Genomic DNA, 18,025 nt, shown 5'->3' with positions numbered 1-18,025 from the left:
GCAGCTTCGTCAGGTAGATGTGAATAATGTCTTTTTGAATGGCAATTTTACTGATGAAGTGTTTATGCAGCAATCTCTTGGGTATATTTAGTATGACTCTAATGGTACACCTTTGGTCTGTCGTTTAAAGAAGGCTTTTTACGGCCTACGACAAGCTCCGCGTGCTTGGTTCGACAAGTTGATGTCTTTTCTACTCTCTTCTGGATTTCTTTTGTCCAAATCTGATGTATCATTGTTCGCTATGGTTACGCCATCCATCACTTTTTATGTTGTTGTGTATGTTGATGATATTATTATTACTGGAAGTGAGCCAACCTGTATAAATAGTTCTGTTCGACAGTTGAATAAGGAGTTCTCCTTTAAATATATGGGTGATCTCCACTACTTTCTAGGGTTCGAGGTTACTCGTTCTCCTACAGGGTGTCTTCATTTATGCCAAAGAAAGTATATCTGTGATCTGCTCGATAGAAGCTCTATAACTCATGCAAAGAGTGTTCATACTCCAATGATTAGTTCATCTCCCCTCTCTAAGGATAATGGGGAACCTCTTCATGACCTTACTAAGTACAGAAGCTTGGCCGGTGGACTACAGTATGTGGTTCTGACTCGACCTAATGTTGCCTACGCTGTAAATCGCATATGTTAGTCCATGCATGCGCCCACTACTATAAATCTAGTTGCATTAAAACAGATTCTGTGATATTTATGTGGTACTCTTGATTATGGAATTATTTTTCGACCGTCCGATCGACTTTCGTTAGTTGGATATGCCAATGCTAACTGGGGGTTGGATTTTGATTATCACCGTTCTACAACAGGTTACTATGTGTATTTTAGGCACACAACTATTTCCTGGTGTTCCAAGAAACAACAAGTCATCTTGAGGTCCATAGCTGAAGCTGAATATCGAAGTCTTGCTGCTGTAACTAGTGATATTGCTTGGCTGGTCTCGTTACTACAAGAGTTACAACTTCAAACTGTTGATCCGCCTACTATTTGGTGTGACAATTCTAGTGCCGTTGTTGTAGCTGCTAATCCTGTCTTACATTCCAATTTCAAACATGTAGAACTTGATATATTCTTTGTGTGTGAGAAGGTTGCTGATGGCTCTATTATTGTTAGTGAGGTTCCTGCATGTGACCAGGTTGCTGACATTCTTACCAAGCCACTCTTTGTTTCATCTTTTGCTCGAGTTTGTAGACTTCTTCGGGTGTTGCCCGTCGGGAAGATGGATGAATGTTAGAGTATAGAGATACTCTGTTATTCTCAAATTATTAGTTTATTAGTCTATTTTATTCAAACTGTTAGGCTGTTAGCAGCAGTTACTAGATAGTAGTTAGTTCATTCATCTATAAATACCTTAAATGTACTATTCAAAAGAGGCCAAGAAATAATACAGCACAGTTTTTCAATTCTTAATTTTTGTTTTCAATACTCAATCTAGCTTAGTTTCTTTTACCTGAGATCTCAACATTTATTGCGTTGATTAGTCAATTTTGATGGGAGAGCGTGGAATGGTTATTCAGGCCATATTTGTCATTGTTTGCAATAGGTTATTCCAATGAATAAAAATGTGATGAACTAAACACTTGAATCACTCTTGCTTTATGAATGATGCCTGAATAAGTTGATTTTTCATGCCAACCAAACAGGTTGTACGATAAAACAAAATCAATCAGGTATTATTTGTGTTTTTCTATTTTCTTTTTAATTTATAAAATTAACAATATAAAAATAATTTATTTTTAATTATGTTTCTATTAAATCTTAAATATAAATTTATGTTACTAACAAATTATTAATATAAAATAAGGAAAAATATTTTGTACAATGTTGGAGTTTTTAGACTCCACAAGCAGAGTTAGGAGGTTAATAAGTGCCCTATAGTGTATAGTAAAATATTAAAAATGAATTTAAAAAAAAAGAAACACATGCGATTTTTTTTAAGTTGCTTATGAAATAATAAAAAGTACATTGCAAATGCACCAAATACTCACCCATAAAATAATTATAATATTTTCATTATTAATGTATTAGTTATTATAACTTAATTAAACTATGGATTCATATTAAATTACACTTATTATTTTAGATCATTTATCACTTAATTAGATTAAATTAATATGGATCATTTATCACATATTAAATTAATTTTTAATATCAATTTTGTGTTAAATATTTCAATAATATTGAATAAAATTGTATTTACAACATAATTTTCCTAATTAATTACCGGTAGTTATGTTAATATAATAAATTCACCATTATAACCTAATAACCTAGTTGAATTACGTTTAATCAATGTTTACCTTAAAAGGAATTGGAAGACAAGAATCCGTCATATTTCTAGATCTCAGAATATGGCTGCTGATCGAATAGTGAAATGTAATTATGATAATCAGTTTGGGTTGAAGCTTTTTGAGGATCCCCCAATTTCAGTTCAAGAAATTTTACAATCAGATGGAGATTTCCTAAATAGAGTTGTGTGATTTTATTATTTTCGCTTAATACTGTTTGTTTTTACTAAAAAAAATAAATTCACCATTATAACATACTTTAAATTACTTATTCAAAAACATCCCTTTAATTACTCCATTAAAACATCCCTTAGTATTTCAAACATTGATTAATGTCAATTACAAATGTCTTTTACAGAAATTTTTTTTAGTACACATTATTGAATTGAAATTAAAATATTAAGGACCTAAAAGATAAATTTATACAACTTGCAAAGGATGAAATTATAAATAAAAAATTAAAATGACCTAAGTGTGTAATTGACTTGTAATATTACATATTTATTTAATAAAAAAAGTAAAATTGTCTATCTTGTATTGAAAATAGATAAATATAAATTAACATAAACATTTCGTTAGGTAATTATAAATAATACGAAATTATTATCATATATTACATGATAATAACATATAATTATCATAAATTGCATTGCTATTGTTATTTGTGAAAATATTGCATGAGAATTTTTTTTATTTTAATTAAATACAATAGGAAATTTTATTAAGTAATATTTATTCGTATGCATTTATTTTTATTAATTTTAAAAGAGATTAATATAGTCACATATTTTTTTTAAATAATCATACATGAAAGTGTATGTGGGGGTTTTAATTTCATTTTGGTAAGAAGAATACTTACGTTATTGAAATTTCTAAGTCACTGAAGTTTTCAACATATTTCTTAAAAAGATAATAAATTCATAGACAAAATCGTCAAGATAGTACGAGATAGAGAATTTAATTTACAGTTGATAGAAAATCTCATTCAAAGGAATTTTTCTCAATGTTTATTATTTTAGATGTATTTTCTTTTTCACCAAAAAAAATGAAATAAATCTGAATATGATAATATTTTTCTCAATTATGATAACCAGATATTTCTCAATTCCTTTCCTTTTCGAATTCACTCCATATGTGTTAGGTAAATCTCTTCCAACTCTCTTTTCCTAAGTAGATTAAATAAATCTGATTATGATGCTATTTTTCTGTTCATAAATATGATGTCAGTTATGAATATACAAACATTAAATATTATTAATATAAAATATCGTCAATATAATATCCATTCAAATTAATTAGTGTTGATAAGTTACATTATTCTTTTAAAAAATAATTGAATTTAAACTTTAAAAATGACATTATTACTAGAAATAAATTATAAATATAAGCCATAAAATAGACATGAAAACACCTAAAAAAATATTAGTCCAAAAAAAATACATAAAAAATTATAGGAAATATTATTTGAAGAAATAAATATATGAATTGTTGCCCATCTTTTCAAGCTTCCTTTATATACAATAAGTTGGGGTGTCTCACATTTAACCAAAATATTCCTTATGAGAACAAAGTCCCCACAAAGGAAAGTAATTAAAATTGGAAATTCTTAAAATATTTTTCTGCCATGTTTGACCAGCAAAGCCCAACAACTCCCCCTTTTTCTATAATATTACAAATTGTATGCAGTATGTATATACCGCCCAACAATATTATGTGTATTAATCTAATCTAATTATTTTTATTTACTAAAAATTTAATACAAAATTTGAGATATATTGAAAAATTAAAAGATAAATAAGTTAAGAATGCACAATATTATGTATATTAAGTTATATATTAATTTTTTAGTAATTTTTTAATTAATTTTTACTTTTAATATTAATTTAAATATTAACAATAAAACACTAACTATAAATAATAAATATTAAAGTAGGATATAAAAAATTTAAATATTTAAATTCAATTTTAATTGTTTTCAATATTTTTAAAATAATTTAATTATTATTTTTCAAATATTCAAAAATAAACATTAACATATTTAAAAATTCAATAATATTTTTATAGTATCTTTAATTAATTTTTTTTATATTTAAATTTATTTAAGGTTTAAAAATTATGTGTTACATTTTTATTACAATTAAAAATACGTATTACATTTTTATAATTTAAAAAATATGTATTACCAATTTTAGAAATATATATATATTTTTGAATGTTCCATATTATTTAATCCCCTGTAATTTTTTTAATAATATTATAAATTTTATCAATGACTTTAATAAGAATTTTGTATGATTTTAATATCGCTTAATAATTTAAAATTTTGTTTATAACATTTATTACCATAAATAACAATAGTTTTTATTTAAACTACCGAGTTTATATTAGTTTAATACATAAAATGTCAATGTGTCAAGTAAATATGCTAACTTTAAATATGTTACTTAAGATTATTTCTAAAGACACATGTACATAGAATGAGTCTTGGTTGTATTGATGAATTACATTTTATAATAATATGATATTCTGAGCTCAATTATTGTGCTTTTGATATAAAATTAACTCATTTATATTTATTATGATTGTATGCACAAATTTTTGAAATTATTTAAAATAGTAAATTCTTTATAATATATTGTTGTGATCATGATGTGACATATATGTTACTTGAAGTTCTATAATCTTTAGTTATAATATTGTAATATATGTAAATAAGTATGTGACTTAAACTATATACAACGGCCATAAAATTGTATTTGCAATTCACTATAAAATGATAACAATGATGAGTGTTACTTTGTTGTGCAAGCTAAAAGTTTTGTTCTATTAAATATTATGTTTTTATCGCATTGATCCAAATGTGAGAATGTAAGATTTTAGCCCTATTTTATGAACCCAATTTAAAAGGAATAATAATTTTTACTTTAATAGAAATTATATATTATCCCTTCATTCGATTACTTGATGGATGCATCAAACTAAAGGATGATCGTTATAAATTGATCATCCCTTCTACCTATTAGAGTTATGCACATAAAAATTACAACCCTCCATTATTTAGAGTTTGTGTAATTAAGGTAAAAAGTCAAGAGCAAGAAATTAAATTATCTAGTGTTCTTCGTCAAATCTAATAGCATACTCCAATTCCACATCAAGTAATTCTTAAGCTTATGAAAATCATATTATTCCAAACTTCCTAAAATCATTGTTTGTGCAAAATTAAGGTTTTAGTTTGCATTATATCAAAATCATAAAGATTTTTAAAGTGTTGGCAAGGCCTTGAGATTTTAAGTGCCCAAGTGTGAGAAACTAAATACATTTACGCATGTGTAGGTTTGAATTTAAATTTTATTTTGTATTTAAGTTGCATCACATGTGAGCCATATTTGAATTAATTATTATGGTTTTACTTTGCATGTATATCTTTTCAATCTAAATTATGGGCTTAAGTTTCATCATCACATGTGGCTTTGTCTAAATTTATTATGACATAGATCTAAACTTTAGATATATTTTAGTTACTAATCAGATTGTTTCTAATTGTTGTTAAATTGATTTATTTTTTTAACCATAAATTGTATTTGTACTTTAAAAGAAACTAAATTTCTAATTCGAATTAAAGATCATTATGTTTTATGTCCACTATTTGTAGGTGTTTTATATATTTATTTTGGATTTTTAACTTTATTTTTATTGATTTCATATAAAGTTAGAAAAAAAACGAATGTTAAAATATGTTATTAGTCTATTTTTTAGATTTAAAAATTTAAGTCTAATTTTTAACATTGATAAATTTTTTTGTCAAATTCAAGTTAAATACAATGTTTTTTTTTATATGGTTACCAATTTTTTTAAATACGTTACACTAGAAAATTTAATAGAAAAATATTAATAATGTTAATAATTGGACTTAAATTTTGAAATATAAAAAGTAGAATGACTAAATTCCTAGAAAATAAATATAAAGATTAAATTGTAAATTTATAAATAGTACAAAGACTTGTAGCATATTTTAACCAAAGATAAAAACCTTCTCATAGTAATATTTTTTATTTTGTAAAAAGAATTACTTTTTAGAATAATATTTAGTGCATAAGACTCATGCACCATGCAGTGAATAATAGCATGACACATCATCATTAAGTTAAACAAAAAAATGAAGGACTTGTAAATAAATACAAATAATTTTATTTAAACGTAATTAAATATTTATAATAACTATTATAAATAAATATTAATAACTCTTGAATTTATAGGATCTTAAGATTAAAGGTTTAGGGCCTTAAGCTCAAGTTTAGGGTTTTCGGAATTTATTTATAATTAATTTTTATTTAATTATATTTAAATATAATATTTATTTATAAAACCTTCATCATTTTTATTTTATTTGGTAATGAGATATTATATTATTATTATTGATAGTGGCCGTACAATAAACATTATCCATTAATTTTAATCAATTATAAACTCAATTAGTTTATAGTTGATTAATGACACAACTCAATTACAGATTTAAATATAGTATAAATAGATAGACATGAGTTAATCACGTGTATAAGTATTTTTTTTTAAATATAATTGTAATAAAAAATAATACATCAAAGTAGATATTCCTAAAGCAAGGGTTCCAAACATCCAATTTAACACCCCAAACTCGGCCAGACGCTACGACCGAATCCGGCGTGTCACATTGAAGCGTTACTAGAAAAGTCATGTTTTATCTAAAGTCTTTCTTAGTGTTTAAAGAACATCTTCGTTAAAGATTAAAGTGAATGGAAGCTGTGCACCAGGTAGGATGCCAGAAAAGAGGAGGTGAGTCAATTAGACTGCTTAAGTACCCAGCTCTTCACGGATCCAATCCTAGACATGCACACAATTCGTTTAAAACCATTTGGAAAGGTTATTAATTTTGAAAACATTTTCGTTGTGGAAGCCTTGCTTTGTTAAAGCGATATTTTGAAATTAAGTAACCTTTTTAAAACGCGCCCTAGAGCTATTCAATTTCAAAACCTTTAAATCCATATCATGCCTAAGCTAATAATCATACTAAAGCAATTAAAAATAATTAAAGCGGCTTTATTACAAATTAAAACCCGAAAACATAAAGGAAACAATCTAAAATAAAAGTGAAGGTATAAACACTTATTTTAAACAGTCCACATGGCCACTTTGAATCCCTCCAGCTCTAAGTCCACCGATCTAAGGCTCACCTGCAAAGATGGGAAAAAGGGGGTGAGTTTGGAAAACTCAGTGTGTAAAGTATCCCAACCAGAGCCCAAATCAGTTCAAGCTTTACTGGGCCTAAGCCCTATTAAAAAATCAGAGTTAACTGGGCCTTAGCCCATATCAATATTAATCTGGGCCATAGCCCCTTACAATATCAGAGTATACTGGGCCTAGCCCATATCAGTGTCAATCTGGTCCGTAGCCCTATTACAAGTTGAAATATGTTGGGCCTTACCCATATTAACACAGTTGGGCCCATTTAAATACAGTTGGCCCATAACAAAACAATCTCATATGATTAATGCATGATAACCCCATCCAACCCTGCACTTGCCTCCGTCCATCCCTACACTTCCTGTGGGGAATAAATCACCCACGCCATCCCTACACTTACAGTGTTAGCACCGGTTGCGGCACTAACTATAATCCGCAGCAAAGCTGCTTATATCAGAATATGTGGCATAGCTACCAGAACGAGTTCTTCCTCCATAATAAAACCCAACCCTATGCAGTATGACATGTATGCAGAGAATATATAATTAACAAGGCATGCTTCAGAAAGACAGTCAGATTATAGCGTAAGAACAGTTATTTACCCTCGAGGGGCATAATCGTAAACTTACCCCTTTAGGGGTATTATCGTAATTCTACCTTACAGAGATATTTCAGTAACTTTATCAGTCTTTTTAGGGTTTCATGCTCATTACAATTATTAACGTATTAACAGAAACACTTACCAAACATTTTTACCGAATTGGGCCCGTTGGCCCATTTAACCCAATTTCGGCCCATTAAGCCCAAATATACTGAAGTGCACGAAATTGTGCACTCTGCAATCTTACTGTTGAAGTTACCAAAATTATCAATACAAACAATCCCATGAGCACTCGTATGCTCGTAAGTTCTCGAAATGCCGACTTTTCGGCATTTCAGCTTTTCGACTTTTACCGATCTAGTCTACTAGTGGGTGTCATTTACACACCTGATTTGCGACAACTGCTACCAAAATCTCTCACGATATCCTACAATTGGTCACTAGACATATCAGATCCAAAGTATAATGACAAACATCATAAACTTACTTACCGTAATCGGCCATTAATGAGATCCTACCTTTGCCAAAACTAATGACTAGATCTCGATCTAGTCGTTCCACTTGTCCACGCCTTCGATCAGCAACCTCTAGATCACACTAACACCAAAACAAATCAATTGTTACAACCCTTAGAGCCTTAAGCTCCATTCGACAGCCTCCCTATGCCTTTAGGGATTTCGGCTTTTCTAAAACCCGAAATAAAGAATAGATCTGAATATTTACCATAGATTCTTTAAACCAAAACGATTCCACTTCAGTTTCTACTCAGATCTGATGCAGATCTAGCCTTTAAACACTTGCAGAAATCGAATCTTAGAGATCTAAAGATTCGGCTATATGTCCCTAAAAACTATTGTGTTTTCGGCTTTTGGAACTGTGAAGAGGAATATGATTTGGTATGGTGGTTTTTGCAGTGGTATTGCCGACAGGGGTTAAGGTTTAGAGGATATGAAAATTGACCAAAAGAGATGAAGAAAATAGGAGGATTTTGGCTAAAAGAAATTGGCACACGAAACAACTTTTGGGATTTCAGCTTTTATGGCAATCGGCTATAGAGGTTTAGAAAAGAATGGGAATGAAAGAGGAGATGAGTAGAATGGTAGGAATGTTTTGGCTAGAGAAGAAAAGAAATGAGAAAAGAAAATAGAAGAAGAGAGGAGAAGAGAAGGAAGAATTCGGCACTGAGGAGATCTAACTTTTCATTTTTCGGCTTTTTGAGATACTGAGAAGAGAATAGAATGAAAGGGAAGGCTCTAGGTGGCTAACCCTAATTCGGAAAAACAAAAAGAAAATAAAGCTTGCCCTAATGGCCATTTAGACCCACGGCCCAACCTTCCTGAAGCCCTAACCGAATTTCCACTTAAGCTCTATCACACGCTCGGCACATGCATAAAAAAAATAAAAGTAACAATACGTTTACTTTGTGACTTGAACTCTGGATCCCCCTAAAAATCCACACGTCACTCCCCAAACACCTAGATGGCACCACATGCCACTTTACCACAGATCTTTTTTTGTCCTATTTTACCACTTCAATTTTAAAAGCCCATATCGCCAGAACCCTCTCTCTCCAAAATTAAAAATTCAGGAATTGCCTCGAATTAAATTTACTCTTGGGCCTTTTTTCCCACACCATAAACCCTTCGTAATTTATTTAATTACTAAACTAAACATATGAAATAATAATAATAACATCCAAATTATTCGGGCCATTTTCCATCCGAACCCAAACTCAAGGCCCAATACTTCTAGGCCCAAAAATCAGGGCGTTACAACTCTACTCCCCTTAAAGAAATTTTTTCCTCGAAATTTTCAAACTATCAACTAACCGTATTACTCAAGTCAAACCACTATGCTTCTGCTGCGCACTCTAATTAAAAATAATTCTTAGTATGACCCAGAACATCTCATTACCAAAGTAAAGAAACATCTATCAAGTACGCATACAACTCGTAACACACACTTAAATAAAATAAGCTTGGCAATCCTGAGCTCGATGCTCCTTGTATCCACATCTAAAGCATGCTCCTGTCTTCCTATGGCATTCACCCGGATGACGCCCGTTGTAGTTCTTGCAGGTTGGAAAGTTTGGTCGTGTCTTAACATGTTTCACAGAACGAGGCTCAGTCTTCTGAGAACTAGAATCCTTCCTCTTCTTACACTCTAAGCACCCCGCTTGAAGCGTTTCCCTACTTTCCTTAACCTTGGTCTCCAATACTTCTTCTACCACTTTCCTTACTATCTCAGCCAGTGCCTCAGTCCCAAGCTCCGAGTTACCACTACCCGAAGTTGGCAGACTTCGCTTTCCCTTAGAATCCATATCAACACTCTACATTATCAGCATGCATAAAAATAACTACCAAGATCTCGATTCAAAAATTTCAGTATTTATACAGACGTTCTATGCATAAAGAGTATTTCAAAGTTCTTGTTTTCGCAGTATCGTATCCTAGCTACAGTCTTAGTCTTCTAAAGTTTTCAGTTTTCCCTACTGTTTCAGTTTCCATAGTTTCAGTATTACCCTAACTACAGAATCATAGTAGGGTCTCAGTACTATCTATAGTAGTATAACAATATTTCAGTACAGTACAGAATAAAAATACTTACAGACTTGGTGCCGGGGATTCAGTGTGCCACTTCTTCGGTTATCAAATTTCAGAAACCTAGAAAAACTTAAACCATTTTAAGATTGAACCTTAAGACATGTACACCTTATAAAATATCTTTGAAAAGAATTTTCTAAAACTGTTTCCAAAATACCCTTCTTGGGCCTAAGTTTAGCAAAGTTTTTCGAAAAACTTTTCGGACCCTGATCCACAGCCGAGTTGTTGCAATCGGGCTCTGATACCACTAAATGTAACACCCCAAACCCGGCCTAGACGTTACGACCGAATCTGGCGTGTCACATTGAAGCGTTACTAGAAAAGTCATATTTTATCTAAAGTCTTTCTTAGTGTTTAAAGTATATCTTCATTAAAGATTAAAGTGAATGGAAGCTGTGCACCAGGTAGGATACCAGAAAAGAGGAGGTGAGTCAATTAGACTGCTTAAGTACCCATCTCTTCACGGATCCAATCCTAGACATGCACACAACCATTGCCACACTTTAACTGAGTGATTGTTCAGGGAAAACCAATTCTTTTAAAACCATTTGGAAAGGTTATTAATTTTGAAAACATTTTCGTTGCGGAAGCCTTGCTTTGTTATCGCGATATTTTGAAATCAAGTAACCTTTTTAAAACGCGTCCTAGAGCTATTCAATTTCAAAACCTTTAAATCCATATCATGCCTAAGCTAATAATCATACTAAAGCAATTAAAAACAATTAAAGCAGCCTTATTACAAATTAAAACCTGAAAACATAAAGGAAATAATCTAAAATAAAAGTGAAGGTATAAACACTTATTTTAAATAGTCCACATGGCCACTTTGAATCCCTCCAGCTCCAAGTCCACCGATCTAAGGCTTACCTGCAAAGATGGGAAAAAGGGGGTGAGTTTGGAAAACTCAGTGTGTAAAGTATCCCAACCAGAGCCCAAATCAGTTCAAGCTTTACTGGGCCTAAGCCCTTTTCAGAAATCAGAGTTAACTGGGCCTTAGCCCATATCAATATTAATCTGGACCATAGCCCATTACAATATCAGAGTATACTGGGCCTAGCCCATATCAGTGTCAATCTGGGCCGTAGCCCTATTACAAGTTGAGATATGTTGGGCCTTGCCCATATTAACACAGTTGGGCCCATTTCAATACAGTTGGCCCATAATAAAATAGTTTTATATGATTAATGCATGATAACCCTATCCAACCCTGCACTTGCCTCCGTCCATCTCTACACTTCCTGTGGGGAATAAATTACCCACGCCATCCCTACACTTACAGTGTTAGCACCGCTTGCGGCACTAACTATAATCCGCAGCAAAGCTGCTTATATCAGAATATATGGCACAACCACCAAAACGAGTTCTTCCTCCATAACAAAACCCAACCCCATGCAGTATGACATGTATGCAGAAAATATATAATTAACAAGGCATGCTTCAGAAAGACAGTCAGATTATAGCATAAGAACAGTTATTTACCCTCGAGGGGCATAATCGTAAACTTACCCCTTTAGGGGTATTACGATAATTCTACCTTACAGAGGTATTTCAGTAATTTTATCAGTCTTTTTAGGATTTTATGCTCATTACAGTTATTAACGTATTAACAGAAACAATTACCGAACTTTTTGTACCAAATTGGGCCCGTTGGCCCATTTAACCCAATTTCGGCCCATTAAGCCCAAATATACCGAAGTGCACGAAATTGCGCACTCTACAATCTTACTGTTGAATTTACCAAAATTATCAATACAAACAATCCCACGAGCGTTCACACGCTCGCAAGTTCTCGAAATACCGGCTTTTCGGTGTTTCGACTTTTCGACTTTTGTCGATCTAGTCTACTAGTGGGTGTCATTTACACACCTAATTTGCGACAACTGCTACCGAAATCTCCCACGATATCCTACAATCGGTTACTAGACATATCAGATCCAAAGTATAATGGCAAACATCATAAACTTACTTACTATAATCAACCATTAATGAGATCCTACCTTTGCTAAAACTAGTGACTAGATCTCGATCTAGTCGTTCCACTTGTCCAAGCCTTCGATCAGCAGCCTCTAGATCACACTAACACCAAAACAAATCAATTGTTACAACCCTTAGAGCCTTAAGCTCTATTCGACAACCTCCCTATGCCTTTAGGGATTTCGGCTTTTCTGAAACCCGAAATAAAGACTAAATCTGAATACTTACCACAGGTTCTTTCAACCAAAATAATTTCACTTCAGTTTCTACTCAGATCTGATGCAGATCCAGCCCTTAAACTCTTGCAGAAATCGAATCTTAGAGATCTAAAGATTCTGCTATATGTCCCTAAAAATTATGGTGTTTTCGGCTTTTGGAACTGTGAAGAGGAAGATGATTTGGTATGGTAGTTTTTGCAGTGGTATTGCCGACGGGGGTTGAGGTTTAGAGGATGTAAAAATTGACCAAAAGAGATGAAGAAAATAGGAGGATTTTGGCTAGAAGAAATTGGCACAAGAAATAACTTTTGAGATTTCGGCTTTTATGGCAATCGGCTATAGAGGTTTAAAAAAGAATGGGAATGAAAGAGAAGATGAGTAGAATGGTAGGAATGTTTCGGCTAGAGAAGCAAAGAAAGGAGAAAAGAAAATAGAATAAGAGAAGAGAAGAGAAGGAAGAATTCGGCACTCAGGAGATCTAACTTTTCATTTTTCGGCTTTTTGAGATACTGAGAAGAGAATAGAATGAAAGGGAAGGCTCTAGGTGGCTAACCCTAATTCGGAAAAACAAAAAGAAAATAAAGCTTGCCCTAATGGCCATTTAGACCCACGGCCCAACCTTCCTGAAGCCCTAACCGAATTTCCACTTAAGCTCTATCACACGCTCGGCACATGCATAAAAAAAATAAAAGTAACAATACGTTTACTTTGTGACTTGAACTCTGGATCCCCCTAAAAATCCACATGTCACTCCCCATACACCTAAATGGCACCACATGCCATTTTACCACAGATCTTTTTTTGTTCTATTTTACCACCTCAATTTTAAAAGCCCATATCGCCAGAACCCTCTCTCTCCAAAATTAAAAATTCAAGATTTACCTCGAATTAAATTTCCTCTTGGGCCTTTTTTCCCACACTATAAACCCTTCGTAATTTATTTAATTTCTAAACTAAACATTCGAAATAATAATAATACCCAAATTATTCGGGCCGTTTTCCACCCAAACCCAGACTCCAGGCCTAATACTTCCAGGCCCAAAAATCGGGGCATTACATCCAACTTTCAGCCATGATTAAAAAATTCAATCCAAAGTTATGTTTAGTTGGCATGAATAACTAAACGGTTCCTGACTGATTCAACAATAAACAGGTATTCCTTAGTTTGGTTCACTGAATCCTTCATTCAACGAATTCCCATTCCTCCCCCATTCCATCTTCTCCCGTAATAGCCATTCCCCACCAGAACCAAAGAATAGCAATGCAGAGCCTCCACCGAATAAAGAAAAAAAACATAACCTCCCATTCTTGCCCTTCACCACTCTCCCTTAGCAAACACCTCAAGCCACCACACCCCATCCCTATCTCCTCGTTCAAAGATGAGCTATTAATCTGTAATTTCACCGGAAAAAAGAAAAAGAAAACAGAGATAGGAGAGATGAGGAAATCGTTCAAGGATTCTCTCAAGGCTCTTGAAGCTAACATTCATTTCACCAATACCCTGTAATTTCTTCTTTCTTTTCCCCTTCCTTGATTTTTTGTAAATGAACATCATGATTTTTTTTTCTTTTTGTAGATAGCAAGGGATTTCAATTTCAGATTGGGATTGTATCTACAAAGACTACAATATTTTTCTATTCGCTAATTGCTCTATCAATGCATCAGTGATTTCCCTTTGGATTTTTCTCTTGATTTGGGGTTTCTTTTGTTTTGGTAAGTTTAAATTTTCATTTTATCTTTTTTTTTGTTTGCTTTGGGTTTGTGCGTTCATGGCGATTTGTTAAAGCTTTGTTGCTAATTAACTTCCTTTTTCCTTGCAGGTGTTCTTATTTCAAAAGGCTGTAGTGTAATGTTGCTGGAAAGCCCGCAGTGGTCACTCGTGGATTGTAACCTGTTGAAACCAACTTTAATTATTGATAAATCAAGTATGCATCTGCAAGTGTGTTTTTGACCTCTTGAATTTCTTGTTTAGGTAAGAGCAACAATTAAGGTGAAGGCATAATGTGTAAATCGATTTTTTCTGCTCTAATTCAAGTGGATATTCTAGACTTAGTTATAATGGTTCGGTGCTTTTAAGGTTTTTTTTTTCTTCTTTTATGGAAAGAGTTAATTGGCTATTCCATATATGAACTTGGTTCTAGCCTTTTATTCAATTGCAAAATATAAAATAAAAGTGCAATTTGCTTGGTGATTTAGTTTCTACTGGTGTCTCTTTGATGCAAAACTGAGTCTAGTATGCTGTAATTTGATCTCTCTTTGCAAGATGTAGATGCTCTACTTTATGATCAAGAGCATATTTTTTTTCTCTTTGAATGTTGAAATTGATTTACTTGGATCTATAGGTCAAAGTTCTCTAGTTCATACGATCAGAGTTTTTGTGTTTCAGTGAATTTTTATGAGCTGTTGACATAGCAGTAAAAGTTTTCAATCTTTAAATTTAACTCTTTAAAATATTCTTATTGAAAAATATATGAAACCTTTTAAAGACTGAGTTTTTCAGCATCTCTAACGGTTAAAACAAAGAATAAGACAAAAAATAACTTTTTTAAAAAATTCTTACATCTAGAAGTGAAAGCACAGGGGCTTGTTTATATATGAAGTTCTATGTTGTTTCTGTACCATGGTCCAGTGGCAATATTCAAAAGATTGAACTATCACATGTTATCTTATAAGGTCTAGTGCATAGTTGATCCATATTATTATACAATCAAGCATCTTATTTTGCCCTTTTAGGTGATTTGTTGCTTATGATTGATTTCATAGCTATATAATTGTTGTTCAAAAGATTTTATCAATTATCAGTTCTTTGCTTCCAAATCTGGCCTCTAGTTTTTTGTTATCTAATGACATTTATATCTGTTAACTTTTAAAGTTTATACAAAAATGATGTGATGTTTTACTGGTTAAAGGCAAGGACTAAACATAGGATTAGGAATATTAGGTGAGCTATTAATCTGTCACGGCCGTTGGGTGAGTTGTGATTTTATTTCCAATCGATTATTTGGATATTTCACATGAATGATCTGGCATTTATCATATGTCCTTGTTTTGAGCTTCTAAAATGTAAGCAGTAGAAGGAACTTAAGTGGGATTTCAGGTGCGAGTCAAGGTTTTAGCAAGATGGAGAGATCAAGGTACTGTTCCTTGCCTTCTAAGGAACTATATAATTAAAAGACTTTAATGAGTTGCATATTACTTGTTTCACTTAATTGTTTACTTTTCAAATTCTGATAAAGATTTTACTTATCTTGGATATTTTAGCCGGAGATAGACAGTTGTTTTACCTGTACTATAACGATTAGTACTTTGGTTGGTTTTACATGAGGGCCCTCATTTTGTTACTGCAGGAACTATAACGTACATATTCACTAGGAAGGTGATTAGTACTACATGCGTAGGGCGCTCAGGATAGATTTGTCTATGTTGTAGGAGGGTGAAAGCGGAGTAGAGTTTATTCCTTTTTTATTCAATTGACCTAATATTTGCTTCACAAGAAAGGTATTTTCATGTAAGCAATTGTTGAATGACACATTTGTACTATTTATTCCTATTTTAGCTTCCTTTTCCAGTGTGCTTTTAGTCTTTTCTTCTGTAAACTTGTTTCTGTTCTTGAACATGATATAAGGCTGGTGCTTCTTAGGTGATAACTTCGAGTACCAGGGAAGAAACTTAATTCCGAGTGCTTTCCACTGTTGATATGGTTATATAGAGTGACACTCGTAGGAAGGTTGGAAAATGGCTTTTGTTTCAAAGGAAGAAAAAATTGAGGATTACCTTTTCAAGATTGTACTTGTTAGTGATTCAGCTGTTGGGATATTGAATTTACTTGCAAGATTTGCTAGGAATGAGTTCTACCCAAATTCAAAGTCAACCATAGGAGTAGAGTTTCAAACTCAGAAGTTAGATATAAATGGGAACGAAGTTAAGGCACAGATGTGGATAATGCTTACAAGAACCAAGTGGATATACCTTAAATATGTTCGTATCTGAGTTAGGTTCATCAAGCAGGATTGAGAGGTGAAAAGATCGATGTTGTTGTTAAGGTAAGTCCCCTTGAAAATAATTTTAAAACCTCACATGTCTATGTGATTTTGACCTTTCAAGTTTATGGCAGGTGCAACATCCGGGAATCCAAGATCTTATGATGACCGACATTTGTAACTTGCAAGCATTTGCACTATACATTCAGAAGAATGATGTCAAATTTGATCTGTTTTCCGTTACCAAGTAAATGGAAAAGAAGGTATTTGTATTCACACTGATGTTATTTGCAAAACACATCTATCCTTCTTTTATGTATTTTTCAAATTTATGTAAATTGAGAGTATCGTTCCACTTGGATTTGGATTTCTTTTTTCTTCTGCATGTCGTTAATTATTTATCCTTTGTGTTGTCAAGATTGGATATGAGTTTGACTTTCTAAGAGAAGCCAATGCTATGGAGAGAATTTGCTATTTCTTATACGAGAATAACATAAATAACTTTGAGTTTTTAATTAACATAAAATGAGGAATGGCTTTTGAGACAAAGGGATTGCGGATCTCAGCTCCTTCTGTATTTATATCGAGTTTTCTTCATGTTTTTGAATAACATAAAGAACTATGAGTTTTTGAATAACCTAAAATTAAGGACTATGGTTTTTGAATAACAAAGGACTATGAGTTTTTATTTTTTATTTCACATATGAAAAGAACTAATGTTACTAAAATTTAGTAATTTTTATGTAAAATTTGAAGGTTTTTATTTCACCAAAAGATTGCTATAAATAATTAATTTATTAAAGAGTATACCTTATAATTCATTGTTGTTATCATGTTATTATAAATGATCAAATAAAATATATAAAATATGTTTTCTATTAAAATTGATTATTAAAATAAAATATCGTTAGAGTCATTTTTATATTGGCGATTGTGACCTAAGAGAACAGGTGAGAGGCTAGATTAAAGCAAATATATTAGACATTGAAATATTTTTAATAATAATTTTATATTAAAATTATTATTAAATATTATTAATAATTATATTAAGAATGTTATTAAATTATATATTATTTTATTAAATTGTATTTAATAATAATTATGTTAAAATATGATTAAATTATTTTTTTTA

The 18,025-nt window shown here is 31.8% G+C and overlaps 1 long non-coding RNA gene across 3 annotated transcripts; it reads left to right on the top strand.

The window, feature by feature from the left end:
* The first annotated feature begins 14,021 nt into the window (after positions 1-14,021).
* Positions 14,022-17,252, top strand: LOC107962877 (uncharacterized). Of its 3 annotated transcripts, none has more exons than XR_001701806.2 (6): positions 14,022-14,416; positions 14,494-14,626; positions 14,734-16,047; positions 16,261-16,411; positions 16,554-16,956; positions 17,028-17,252. It is a non-coding gene; the product is annotated as an uncharacterized lncRNA (long non-coding RNA). The 3 variants fall into 3 exon arrangements; XR_001701803.2 differs by having other exon boundaries at positions 14,490-14,626; XR_001701804.2 differs by having other exon boundaries at positions 14,047-14,416; positions 14,490-14,626; positions 16,261-16,421.
* The last annotated feature ends 773 nt before the right edge of the window (positions 17,253-18,025 follow it).

Source organism: Gossypium hirsutum, chromosome A06 (assembly GCF_007990345.1).
Source record: "Gossypium hirsutum isolate 1008001.06 chromosome A06, Gossypium_hirsutum_v2.1, whole genome shotgun sequence".
Taxonomy (NCBI): Eukaryota; Viridiplantae; Streptophyta; class Magnoliopsida; order Malvales; family Malvaceae; genus Gossypium; species Gossypium hirsutum.
Note: the sequence above shows the minus strand (reverse complement) of the source record. Positions and strands in the feature narration are given on the sequence as shown.